The sequence below is a fragment of the Cajanus cajan genome, chromosome 5 (genome assembly GCF_000230855.2).
Source record: "Cajanus cajan strain Asha chromosome 5, NIPB_CcT2T_4, whole genome shotgun sequence".
Lineage (NCBI taxonomy): Eukaryota > Viridiplantae > Streptophyta > Magnoliopsida > Fabales > Fabaceae > Cajanus > Cajanus cajan.
This window is the reverse complement of record NC_138521.1, coordinates 52,543,087-52,556,090: the sequence shown is the minus strand read 5'-3', so window position 1 is coordinate 52,556,090 and position 13,004 is coordinate 52,543,087. Positions and strand designations below refer to the sequence as shown.

Here is a 13,004-nt window from a genome sequence, read left to right as displayed (position 1 = left end):
ACTCAAATTTGATATATAAAAAAATATCAATTTAAATTTGAACATAATATCAATCAAATTTCAAGAAAATAATTCTTACGCGAAAGCCATTAAAAAAAATCGATAATATGGAATTCAATATATTAATCATATAATTTTCCCAAATATCATTTAATATAACAACAATGATTTTTACAAAAACAAAAAAAATCCCACTTCTGGTGGTACTCAAAGGATCAAACATAATATTATTTTCTCACTTCGTGATAAAAATATTCTTATTTCATTGTTGCACAATTAACTCACTTTTGGTAAGAAAATATTTCTTTATTGCATTGTTGCACAATTAACTCACTTCTGGTGAGAAAATATTTCTTTATTGCATTGTTGCACAATTAACTCACTTCTGGTGAGAAAATATTCCTTTATTGTATTGTTGCACAATTATCTCACTTCCGGTGAGAAAATTAAAATTTTAAAATATTTCTACATTTGACAATGTCTTCAGGATCATTGCAAAATTGTTACATATACAAATTTATAACATTCACAGAAAATTATACAATTTCACAAAAAATTTCTTTAATAAAAATTCAATTTTTAATCGATCTCTTTATCCGTATAATCAATTAAACTAAATTGAAGCAAAAAAAAATGACCAGCGCATTCAAATACACGTATTATCAATGAAGAGAGAAAAAAAATTGTAACAATACGCTTTAGAACCCCATAACCTAATAACAATGGCGGCTCTGATACCACTTGTTGGGATAAATTTCATAAGCCAAATAGAAATTTTCCATTAATCAATATTAAGAATCGTTGTCTCAGATTACAGAGTTAATGTTAATAATACGTACCTGTATCCATTGACGTTGATCAAAAGGTTGCAGCGGAATAGTCTTTTGGTGCAATGATCTTCCTCAGCCAAATCACTAGATTCCTTGATGGGACTTGATATTACTCTTCTGATGGGGAGATAGAGAGACGTGTGTTTCTGATTTGGCATATTGGGGACTATGACCATCTGATTTTAAACCTATTAGGATTCTCATTAACCCCTAACGGGCCAAATCTGGTTTCCACTTATTTGGGCCCATATCAGTTTTTTCTGTTGGCAGTCTAAAAACTCACTAAAATTAGATCACTTTTATTGAGCCCAACTAAATGTAAATAACTAATATAAATACTACAATAATATATGTAGCCCACAATTATTAGAAATAAAATTTTTAACATTAGGTACAAATATATCGCTACTTTTGGAATTAAGCTCTACACCTTAAACTATCTCCTACAGCACTATTAGTTTGCACAATAATAGTATCAATTAGCTGAAGAATTATACCCTAAGAAGTAATATCACCCAACACTGTATCTCTCATTACAAGTGTGCACATCACATTAATTTAAATGGAGCCCACCAACTACGTTCTTTAAATACAGAAATATCATTTCTGCTGTGTTTGATAAAGAGGAAAAAAAACAAAACGAAAAAAGTGTAGGAAAGTATTAAAAAAAATAGAGTAAAAATAAAAATTATTTGATAAAAGAGAAATAAAAGAAAAATAGAGTAGAAATTGATTATTTTTATAAATATTTTTTTCATAAATAAATAAATATATTATTATTATTATTTAAATAAATATTTATTATTTAAACATAATAAATATTTATTTATTATAGTTATATTATTTTATTAATTATTATTATATTAGTATATTATATTTGTTATTGTTTTATTCTGGAAAAGGGTTTTAGGTGAGTTGGATAGGTACTGTGCATAAGCAATATTTTTTAGTGTTTTGTTGAAGGTGGTTAATAGATTTAAGAGTTTAAGAGTAGAATGAGACGAATGAAGAAATTCTTGGCAAATCGGCTAAACATTTTTACTCGAGTGAGACCCACTTCAATTTTCTAAAACTTTCACACAATTTCCAATTTAGCAAACACCATTAAAAATCAATTTCTCTTCACTTACACTTTCTTCTTTTGCCCATCATCTAACTTTCACTTTATCAAACAAGGGATTAGAAAAATGTGAAAAGGATATAAGAAATAAAGTATGTGAAGTGACAACAATTACCCACACCTATGAGTGAAATGGAAAAGACAATAACAAGTGAATTTTAGCCTTGTATCAAATACTAGCCCTAATAAATATGTGCCCGTCTAGCTCAGTTGGTAGAGCGCAAGGCTCTTAACCTTGTGGTCGTGGGTTCGAGCCCCACGGTGGGCGATTGTTTTTCATTTCTCATCCAAGATATTAGTAAGTTATAGTTATTTTTCTGTTCACAGAATAAAGTTAAAATTCATTTATATAAATTGTAAATATAATTTATATATTTAATTATAATATTTATTTATATATAATTTATTATAAATTTTGATTATATATAATAAATACTTATGAAAACAATATAAAAAATTCGTTCATATCTATTTATTTCACAGAATAAATAAAGATTATAAAAGAAGTAAGAAAAATTGAACTTAAAATGTTATGTATATTAAACATATCATTTCACCTTATATAAAACATTTAAACCTAGTCATGGACAAGTATTACACTTTTATCTTCTTCCCACGTGGTGCGACTTAAATGTGTAATGTTTGACATTGAAGTATTCGATATTCATATATAGTAAGAAACTGACCACAAATTTTTAGTATTAATTAGGCTGGACCTACATTGCAATAAACATATTCTATTCATATCTCATCCAAATCCAAATAATTATCTAAAAAGAACATTCATTTCTCATCCAAGATATTAGTAAGTTATAGTTATTTTTCTGTTCACAGAATAAAGTTAAAATTCATTTATATAAATTGTAAATATAATTTATATATTTAATTATAATATTTATTTATATATAATTTATTATAAATTTTGATTATATATAATAAATACTTATGAAAACAATAAATAAAAAATTCGTTCATATCTATTTATTTCACAGAATAAATAAAGATTATAAAAGAAGTAAGAAAAATTGAACTTAAAATGTTATGTATATTAAACATATCATTTCACCTTATATAAAACATTTAAACCTAGTCATGGACAAGTATTACACTTTTATCTTCTTCCCACGTGGTGCGACTTAAATGTGTAATGTTTGACATTGAAGTATTCGATATTCATATATAGTAAGAAACTGACCACAAATTTTTAGTATTAATTAGGCTGGACCTACATTGCAATAAACATATTCTATTCATATCTCATCCAAATCCAAATAATTATCTAAAAAGAACATTCATTTCTCATCCAAGATATTAGTAAGTTATAGTTATTTTTCTGTTCACAGAATAAAGTTAAAATTCATTTATATAAATTGTAAATATAATTTATATATTTAATTATAATATTTATTTATATATAATTTATTATAAATTTTGATTATATATAATAAATACTTATGAAAACAATAAATAAAAAATTCGTTCATATCTATTTATTTCACAGAATAAATAAAGATTATAAAAGAAGTAAGAAAAATTGAACTTAAAATGTTATGTATATTAAACATATCATTTCACCTTATATAAAACATTTAAACCTAGTCATGGACAAGTATTACACTTTTATCTTCTTCCCACGTGGTGCGACTTAAATGTGTAATGTTTGACATTGAAGTATTCGATATTCATATATAGTAAGAAACTGACCACAAATTTTTAGTATTAATTAGGCTGGACCTACATTGCAATAAACATATTCTATTCATATCTCATCCAAATCCAAATAATTATCTAAAAAGAACATTCATTTCTCATCCAAGATATTAGTAAGTTATAGTTATTTTTCTGTTCACAGAATAAAGTTAAAATTCATTTATATAAATTGTAAATATAATTTATATATTTAATTATAATATTTATTTATATATAATTTATTATAAATTTTGATTATATATAATAAATACTTATGAAAACAATAAATAAAAAATTCGTTCATATCTATTTATTTCACAGAATAAATAAAGATTATAAAAGAAGTAAGAAAAATTGAACTTAAAATGTTATGTATATTAAACATATCATTTCACCTTATATAAAATATTTAAACCTAGTCATGGACAAGTATTACACTTTTATCTTCTTCCCACGTGGTGCGACTTAAATGTGTAATGTTTGACATTGAAGTATTCGATATTCATATATAGTAAGAAACTGACCACAAATTTTTAGTATTAATTAGGCTGGACCTACATTGCAATAAACATATTCTATTCATATCTCATCCAAATCCAAATAATTATCTAAAAAGAACATTCATTTCTCATCCAAGATATTAGTAAGTTATAGTTATTTTTCTGTTCACAGAATAAAGTTAAAATTCATTTATATAAATTGTAAATATAATTTATATATTTAATTATAATATTTATTTATATATAATTTATTATAAATTTTGATTATATATAATAAATACTTATGAAAACAATAAATAAAAAATTCGTTCATATCTATTTATTTCACAGAATAAATAAAGATTATAAAAGAAGTAAGAAAAATTGAACTTAAAATGTTATGTATATTAAACATATCATTTCACCTTATATAAAACATTTAAACCTAGTCATGGACAAGTATTACACTTTTATCTTCTTCCCACGTGGTGCGACTTAAATGTGTAATGTTTGACATTGAAGTATTCGATATTCATATATAGTAAGAAACTGACCACAAATTTTTAGTATTAATTAGGCTGGACCTACATTGCAATAAACATATTCTATTCATATCTCATCCAAATCCAAATAATTATCTAAAAAGAACATTCATTTCTCATCCAAGATATTAGTAAGTTATAGTTATTTTTCTGTTCACAGAATAAAGTTAAAATTCATTTATATAAATTGTAAATATAATTTATATATTTAATTATAATATTTATTTATATATAATTTATTATAAATTTTGATTATATATAATAAATACTTATGAAAACAATAAATAAAAAATTCGTTCATATCTATTTATTTCACAGAATAAATAAAGATTATAAAAGAAGTAAGAAAAATTGAACTTAAAATGTTATGTATATTAAACATATCATTTCACCTTATATAAAACATTTAAACCTAGTCATGGACAAGTATTACACTTTTATCTTCTTCCCACGTGGTGCGACTTAAATGTGTAATGTTTGACATTGAAGTATTCGATATTCATATATAGTAAGAAACTGACCACAAATTTTTAGTATTAATTAGGCTGGACCTACATTGCAATAAACATATTCTATTCATATCTCATCCAAATCCAAATAATTATCTAAAAAGAACATTCATTTCTCATCCAAGATATTAGTAAGTTATAGTTATTTTTCTGTTCACAGAATAAAGTTAAAATTCATTTATATAAATTGTAAATATAATTTATATATTTAATTATAATATTTATTTATATATAATTTATTATAAATTTTGATTATATATAATAAATACTTATGAAAACAATAAATAAAAAATTCGTTCATATCTATTTATTTCACAGAATAAATAAAGATTATAAAAGAAGTAAGAAAAATTGAACTTAAAATGTTATGTATATTAAACATATCATTTCACCTTATATAAAATATTTAAACCTAGTCATGGACAAGTATTACACTTTTATCTTCTTCCCACGTGGTGCGACTTAAATGTGTAATGTTTGACATTGAAGTATTCGATATTCATATATAGTAAGAAACTGACCACAAATTTTTAGTATTAATTAGGCTGGACCTACATTGCAATAAACATATTCTATTCATATCTCATCCAAATCCAAATAATTATCTAAAAAGAACATTCATTTCTCATCCAAGATATTAGTAAGTTATAGTTATTTTTCTGTTCACAGAATAAAGTTAAAATTCATTTATATAAATTGTAAATATAATTTATATATTTAATTATAATATTTATTTATATATAATTTATTATAAATTTTGATTATATATAATAAATACTTATGAAAACAATAAATAAAAAATTCGTTCATATCTATTTATTTCACAGAATAAATAAAGATTATAAAAGAAGTAAGAAAAATTGAACTTAAAATGTTATGTATATTAAACATATCATTTCACCTTATATAAAACATTTAAACCTAGTCATGGACAAGTATTACACTTTTATCTTCTTCCCACGTGGTGCGACTTAAATGTGTAATGTTTGACATTGAAGTATTCGATATTCATATATAGTAAGAAACTGACCACAAATTTTTAGTATTAATTAGGCTGGACCTACATTGCAATAAACATATTCTATTCATATCTCATCCAAATCCAAATAATTATCTAAAAAGAACATTCATTTCTCATCCAAGATATTAGTAAGTTATAGTTATTTTTCTGTTCACAGAATAAAGTTAAAATTCATTTATATAAATTGTAAATATAATTTATATATTTAATTATAATATTTATTTATATATAATTTATTATAAATTTTGATTATATATAATAAATACTTATGAAAACAATAAATAAAAAATTCGTTCATATCTATTTATTTCACAGAATAAATAAAGATTATAAAAGAAGTAAGAAAAATTGAACTTAAAATGTTATGTATATTAAACATATCATTTCACCTTATATAAAATATTTAAACCTAGTCATGGACAAGTATTACACTTTTATCTTCTTCCCACGTGGTGCGACTTAAATGTGTAATGTTTGACATTGAAGTATTCGATATTCATATATAGTAAGAAACTGACCACAAATTTTTAGTATTAATTAGGCTGGACCTACATTGCAATAAACATATTCTATTCATATCTCATCCAAATCCAAATAATTATCTAAAAAGAACATTCATTTCTCATCCAAGATATTAGTAAGTTATAGTTATTTTTCTGTTCACAGAATAAAGTTAAAATTCATTTATATAAATTGTAAATATAATTTATATATTTAATTATAATATTTATTTATATATAATTTATTATAAATTTTGATTATATATAATAAATACTTATGAAAACAATAAATAAAAAATTCGTTCATATCTATTTATTTCACAGAATAAATAAAGATTATAAAAGAAGTAAGAAAAATTGAACTTAAAATGTTATGTATATTAAACATATCATTTCACCTTATATAAAACATTTAAACCTAGTCATGGACAAGTATTACACTTTTATCTTCTTCCCACGTGGTGCGACTTAAATGTGTAATGTTTGACATTGAAGTATTCGATATTCATATATAGTAAGAAACTGACCACAAATTTTTAGTATTAATTAGGCTGGACCTACATTGCAATAAACATATTCTATTCATATCTCATCCAAATCCAAATAATTATCTAAAAAGAACATTCATTTCTCATCCAAGATATTAGTAAGTTATAGTTATTTTTCTGTTCACAGAATAAAGTTAAAATTCATTTATATAAATTGTAAATATAATTTATATATTTAATTATAATATTTATTTATATATAATTTATTATAAATTTTGATTATATATAATAAATACTTATGAAAACAATAAATAAAAAATTCGTTCATATCTATTTATTTCACAGAATAAATAAAGATTATAAAAGAAGTAAGAAAAATTGAACTTAAAATGTTATGTATATTAAACATATCATTTCACCTTATATAAAACATTTAAACCTAGTCATGGACAAGTATTACACTTTTATCTTCTTCCCACGTGGTGCGACTTAAATGTGTAATGTTTGACATTGAAGTATTCGATATTCATATATAGTAAGAAACTGACCACAAATTTTTAGTATTAATTAGGCTGGACCTACATTGCAATAAACATATTCTATTCATATCTCATCCAAATCCAAATAATTATCTAAAAAGAACATTCATCCATTAAGCGGTCCTAGCTTCCTAAGGGATGCCTCGCCCCCAGACACTACACCACTCCTTTTCGCGACCTCTGTACCAAATTTTTTTTTTTTTTAAATAGTTTCTTAAATTTTGTAAAATTTCTTATATTTAAAATTGTCACCTTAACATGTCTCACATGTATAAATGTGGTTTATTTTTTCAACAATCCCAAAACATTGCGGAAGCATATCTCTGAATTGTTTATCATGACAGATGGAAAGTACTCTATATATCCATTAACTTTCTGTTTCTGGTCCAATAAGTATATACTTTTATAAATTTTATTTATTAATTTCTATAATTAAAATATTTCATTTAAGTTTATGTATATATTATTTTGTTTTATTTTTTAATCTCTATGGTTATTTTTTTTTTAAAGATTATTTGAAATCCTTATCGGTTTGCATCATATAAGGTGATAATATATACGTGGACATTAGATATTACATATTAGTAATTAAATTAATATGATTATAGTAATATTAAATGGGTTGTGATTACATTGGTGGGCGAGATTGATCCACGTAACTGGGTCCAAGTGTGTGGGTGTGAATTAAGAGTGAATAGAGGTGTGCAGTGTATGAGTGGGTGTTGTCTCTTTTCCAGTATCCTCGACCAGATGCATTGCTGCATGTTGGACAAGTGCACAAAATGCCAAGCTAACTTTTTCTCTGCACTTCGATTCTAAGCAATGCAATGCACAAGACATATATATAAAATAATATAAGATAATAAGCACACTCATGCAGAGGAACAACAAATAATGCTTCTTAGTTGTGTCAGGTTCCTGGAGCTAGCGTTGTTACTCTCACATGTGAATTGCTTGGACCATCCCCAACTCCTAACCTTAACTCTATTCTGGTTAGTATCGAAACAAAGACAATCGAACAACAAAAGCCAGTGTGCGGGACATATATGCAACTCGCTCATCATGAATCAGACCAACTTCACACATTTAATATTCAGATGTGGTTTCGCACTCCATCTCATCCACTCAGCACTCGAGGAGGGGAAAAAAGTTTTGTACCAGAAAATCTAACACACCACTAACTCTCAACTAGATCAACACTGACTCAAAATATTATTTTATCTTTAAAGGAGTTTATCATCAGTGAAAAAAATTATAGATTGCTTAAAAGAAAAACTAACAAGTCCATAACATTCTTATTTCATATTTGAATTTTTTATTTCTTGGCTTAATAATAACACTCCTAGAGTGTTGATTTTAGTTTTTGGAAGACAGGTTCTGAGGTTGGGTTTCTATGTCGTTCTCTTCTTTCCCTCTTCCTCTCTTTCTCCCTTATAATACATGTGTACGTGTAAGTGGCCACAAGCCTGTTTTGTGATCCTAAATCGTATTTGGGTCTTGTTAATTTATTTTCTTAAAAAAACAGTTAAAATGTTAGAACAACCTTAAATTTAAATATTTTTTCGTTTTTAATATATTTCCATTTAGATTTATACTTAAAATGAGATATAAGATTTGTAATTTCATTAAAAATTCTCAAACAAGATGATAATTAATTTTGACTTTATATAAGGTTATGTTTTGCCTTGATTTAAACTTTTATTTGACACAAAAACAAAATTTAAAATTTACGTACATAATTTATCAAAATTAAAAAAAAAATTGATTAATTGATAATAATAAACTATCCATTATATATATATATATATATATATATATATATATATATATATATATAATTTAATCTTTTTGTCGCCCCTGTCAATTCCCAAAGTATTAATATAAGAAGAATAAAATTAAGGGGCAATTTTTTTATAGAATTTATAATTAATATATTCCATTAAATTAAGATATCAAATTTTAATTATGAATATTTAATTTAAAAATAATTAACATATAAAACAATATAAATCGAATCTTATATATAAAAAAATAGATAATTGTTTTTAAATTAAATTTTATAAATAAAATAGAAATAATAATATTTAAGATATGTATTCTCAAGTACAACAAATGATAATCATACTTTTTTTAACACTTTTTTGTTAATTTTTTTATATTATTAATTAAAAATTACAAATTTTAAAGAATCATACCGCTAAATTAAAAGAGGTTCATTAAATAAGATCTAATATAAAATTTACGATTTTTAATAACTTTATGGAAATAATAAAAAAAATGTTAAGAGATTGTGTTGTGTTTTTCCTATCAGACATAAAAGTGGGGTACTAAAAAAAGTTCTCCTTATAATTTATTTCTAATCAAAATTGGAGATCTTACATTTACACATATACCTCAAATTCTTATTTTTATTTTTTATTCATAAATCTTACTTGAGAGGCTCTATCTTTTCTTGGTGTTCAATTTTTTTTTATAAGCATGTCTTTTAATTCTTCTTTTTCTTTTGTTGGATGGTTTCACCCATGTTTTTCAGTTAAAAAGTAAAATTAGTTAATCTTCTAAATATATGGTTGGGTTTGAATTTTTTCCCTTTAACTTACCTTTTAAATTAATTTAGTTATTTAATTTCTATTTTTTTTATACTTTTGTTATATAATATTAAATTTTACCATTGATTTACTGAAATTCTCCTAAAATTAAATTTTTTTAATGGTTATTGAAATTAATAGAGAACTTCTTCTAAACACTACGTTGCGACTGACGTAAATTTTGCATGGTATTATCCTTTAAAATTAGATATCAAAATCTATGCATCAGGAATTATTTTCGACAATAAACCCCAATTTTGACCACCTTTATTTTTTGTAACGATTAATGAAATTAATCCAGAGATTATTCTAGATGTTGGAATGGAACCAAGGCCATCATACCAAAATTTTGTATGGTTTTATTGGTTAAAATAAAAGATATCAAATTGAATTGTTATTCTTTAATTCTTTTCTGTTTCCAGCATGAGATTTTATAGGCTCTCTTTAGGATTTTTTTCTTAGCATTGATGTGGGAATTCATGGTTTGCATGTGGAGAATTTAAATTTACTATTCTATCAAAATCCGAGATTTTAGCAAGGTTTTGTGAATAGTAAGATTTAACGTTGACTTCCTATATAAAAAAGTAAGATTTAACGCTCATGCATCGGAAGGTATATGAAGTTTCGTGATACACCCACAAAATTAGTAGTCTAATATCAATCTGTCACACGACCTTGATGATGGCTTTATCCATTTATTGATGATTTGATTTTCATATATAATATATGTCTTTCTTTAGTTTGAATTATCCAATTGAGCTGTCCAATCCATCCACTCTAAATTAAAGAATCATCCAGAAGTGGAAAATAGGAGACTAGTCCAATCTTATCTGTTAAACCTAAATCTAATCGACTGTGAATAGCTTGATGATATATGTTCATTCAATAGCAACTTTTATTTGGCTTGCATGTGACAAGAGAAATATATAGGATACTTTTTTTTTTTTATCTAAAGTTTAAATGAAGATATTAATAAACGATTTTTTAAGATAATTATTAGAAAAAATTAACAAATTTATTATGTATGATAATTTCTTTGACAAGGGAAAAGTTGCGAGGATTACTTCTCTAGAAAAATGATTAGGAGCATAATTATGATTAACAAAAGATTTGAGGGGAAGAATATTTCCGAAAAGAAGGAAACAAGGTCGTAATAAGTATCCGTCCTCAGCACTTTTGGCTCTCAATCATAGCGGAAAAAAGAAGATGGAATGAAGAGACCCAAAAGAATAATGATATTGGTGAGGAAGTAAACTGAACAAAGCAGATAGAACTCAATTATTCAAACATGGACAAGGACGTTAGGTGGTTTTTGAAATCTGGGTGTTTGCGAGAATGGTCTAATTAAAACCTAGAAACGATTGAGGCATTTGAAAGTCGTGGGGGAGACAAAGATATCTACGGTGTGATCATGTGGGACTTACCACTAATTAACTCCAAGATAAAAAGCAATGAAGTAGACAACTGAGGTCCTTGTTTTTATCTACCATACCAAATAGTGGGGGCTTAAAGTTGTTCATCTTTTTTCTGGATTCCACGCACACTTTTCTAACAATCACATTACATTATAACAACACCCTAACTTCATTATTAAAAAGAATGTGTTAATTCATTAAATAAGTTTTAAAAAAATATTTTAGAGATTTTTAAATAATTATCAATATTTATAATTAATAAATAAGATTTACGAAATTATTTTTGTTATAGAAAGTATTTAAAAAAATATATGTTTTAATTATTTATATAATTAAATGTATTTTGAAAAATATGCTTTATACTGTGGGATATTTTTTTTTTTTTGTTTTAAATTAAAAGAAATAAGGGAAGGAATTATTTTATTATAAAAAAAGGGATTTTAAGTGTAGTCAGTTTAAGCTTATTATTTTTCACCTGAGAGAATCAAAGACTACTAGAGATCACTCTAGAGATTTGGACCTTGCATTTAGTGCGAGTAGTCTTACTTTAGTGTGAGATATATGTTGAGTAATGAAATTGACCCCAATTTTTTTTATGTATTCTTGTATGTTATGAAGGGGGAATCAAAATTTTGTCTTGTAATTTGTGAATTTTTGTTTTGAACTATTCTTATATGCATTATATGTGATGTTTGAATTATATGTATAATTAATTTCATTTTATTTAAATTGTTTGAGAATTTGAGTGCTTGTAGTTTTTGTAAGAAACCCTTCATTTATAGAGCAAAGTTAAGATTGATATCAATTACATGTATATGTGAAATTGAGGTTATATTTGAGTAATTGATGGTATAATAGAATGATGTTTAAGTTTTAATCATAATTTTTGCTGAATGGTTTAGAGTTTTGAGATTTTGGGTTTGTATTGTGTGATTTTTGCACAATCTGTAGGTTCCTCACAAACTAGTATCGCATCGGGTGCCACTTGACGTTATTCTTACAAGTTTTTGCATTGAGTGTGACATTAGTCACATCGAGCGCAGGTGCAATAGATGGGTTTTGCCTTTTCGAGCCAAACGTGAAAAATGTCGTGTTGGGTGTAATAACCTCAAAATCAAGTTTTGTGATCTCATATGAATTGTAGTCATGGATTTTGACTTTTCAATGTCGTTGGAATCACCTAAAAAAGAAGTTTAGGACTCAAGTTATGATCAAATTAATGAACAAATGTTAAATCATCATATTTAAGTTGAAACATTGCGATTTTGTAATTTTTAAAAATAG

The 13,004-nt window shown here is 24.7% G+C and overlaps 1 non-coding gene across 1 annotated transcript; it reads left to right on the top strand.

Annotated features, from left to right (window-relative positions):
• Positions 1-2,145: 2,145 nt before the first annotated feature.
• Positions 2,146-2,218, top strand: TRNAK-CUU (transfer RNA lysine (anticodon CUU)). Its single transcript has one exon. It is a non-coding gene; the product is annotated as a tRNA-Lys (tRNA).
• The last annotated feature ends 10,786 nt before the right edge of the window (positions 2,219-13,004 follow it).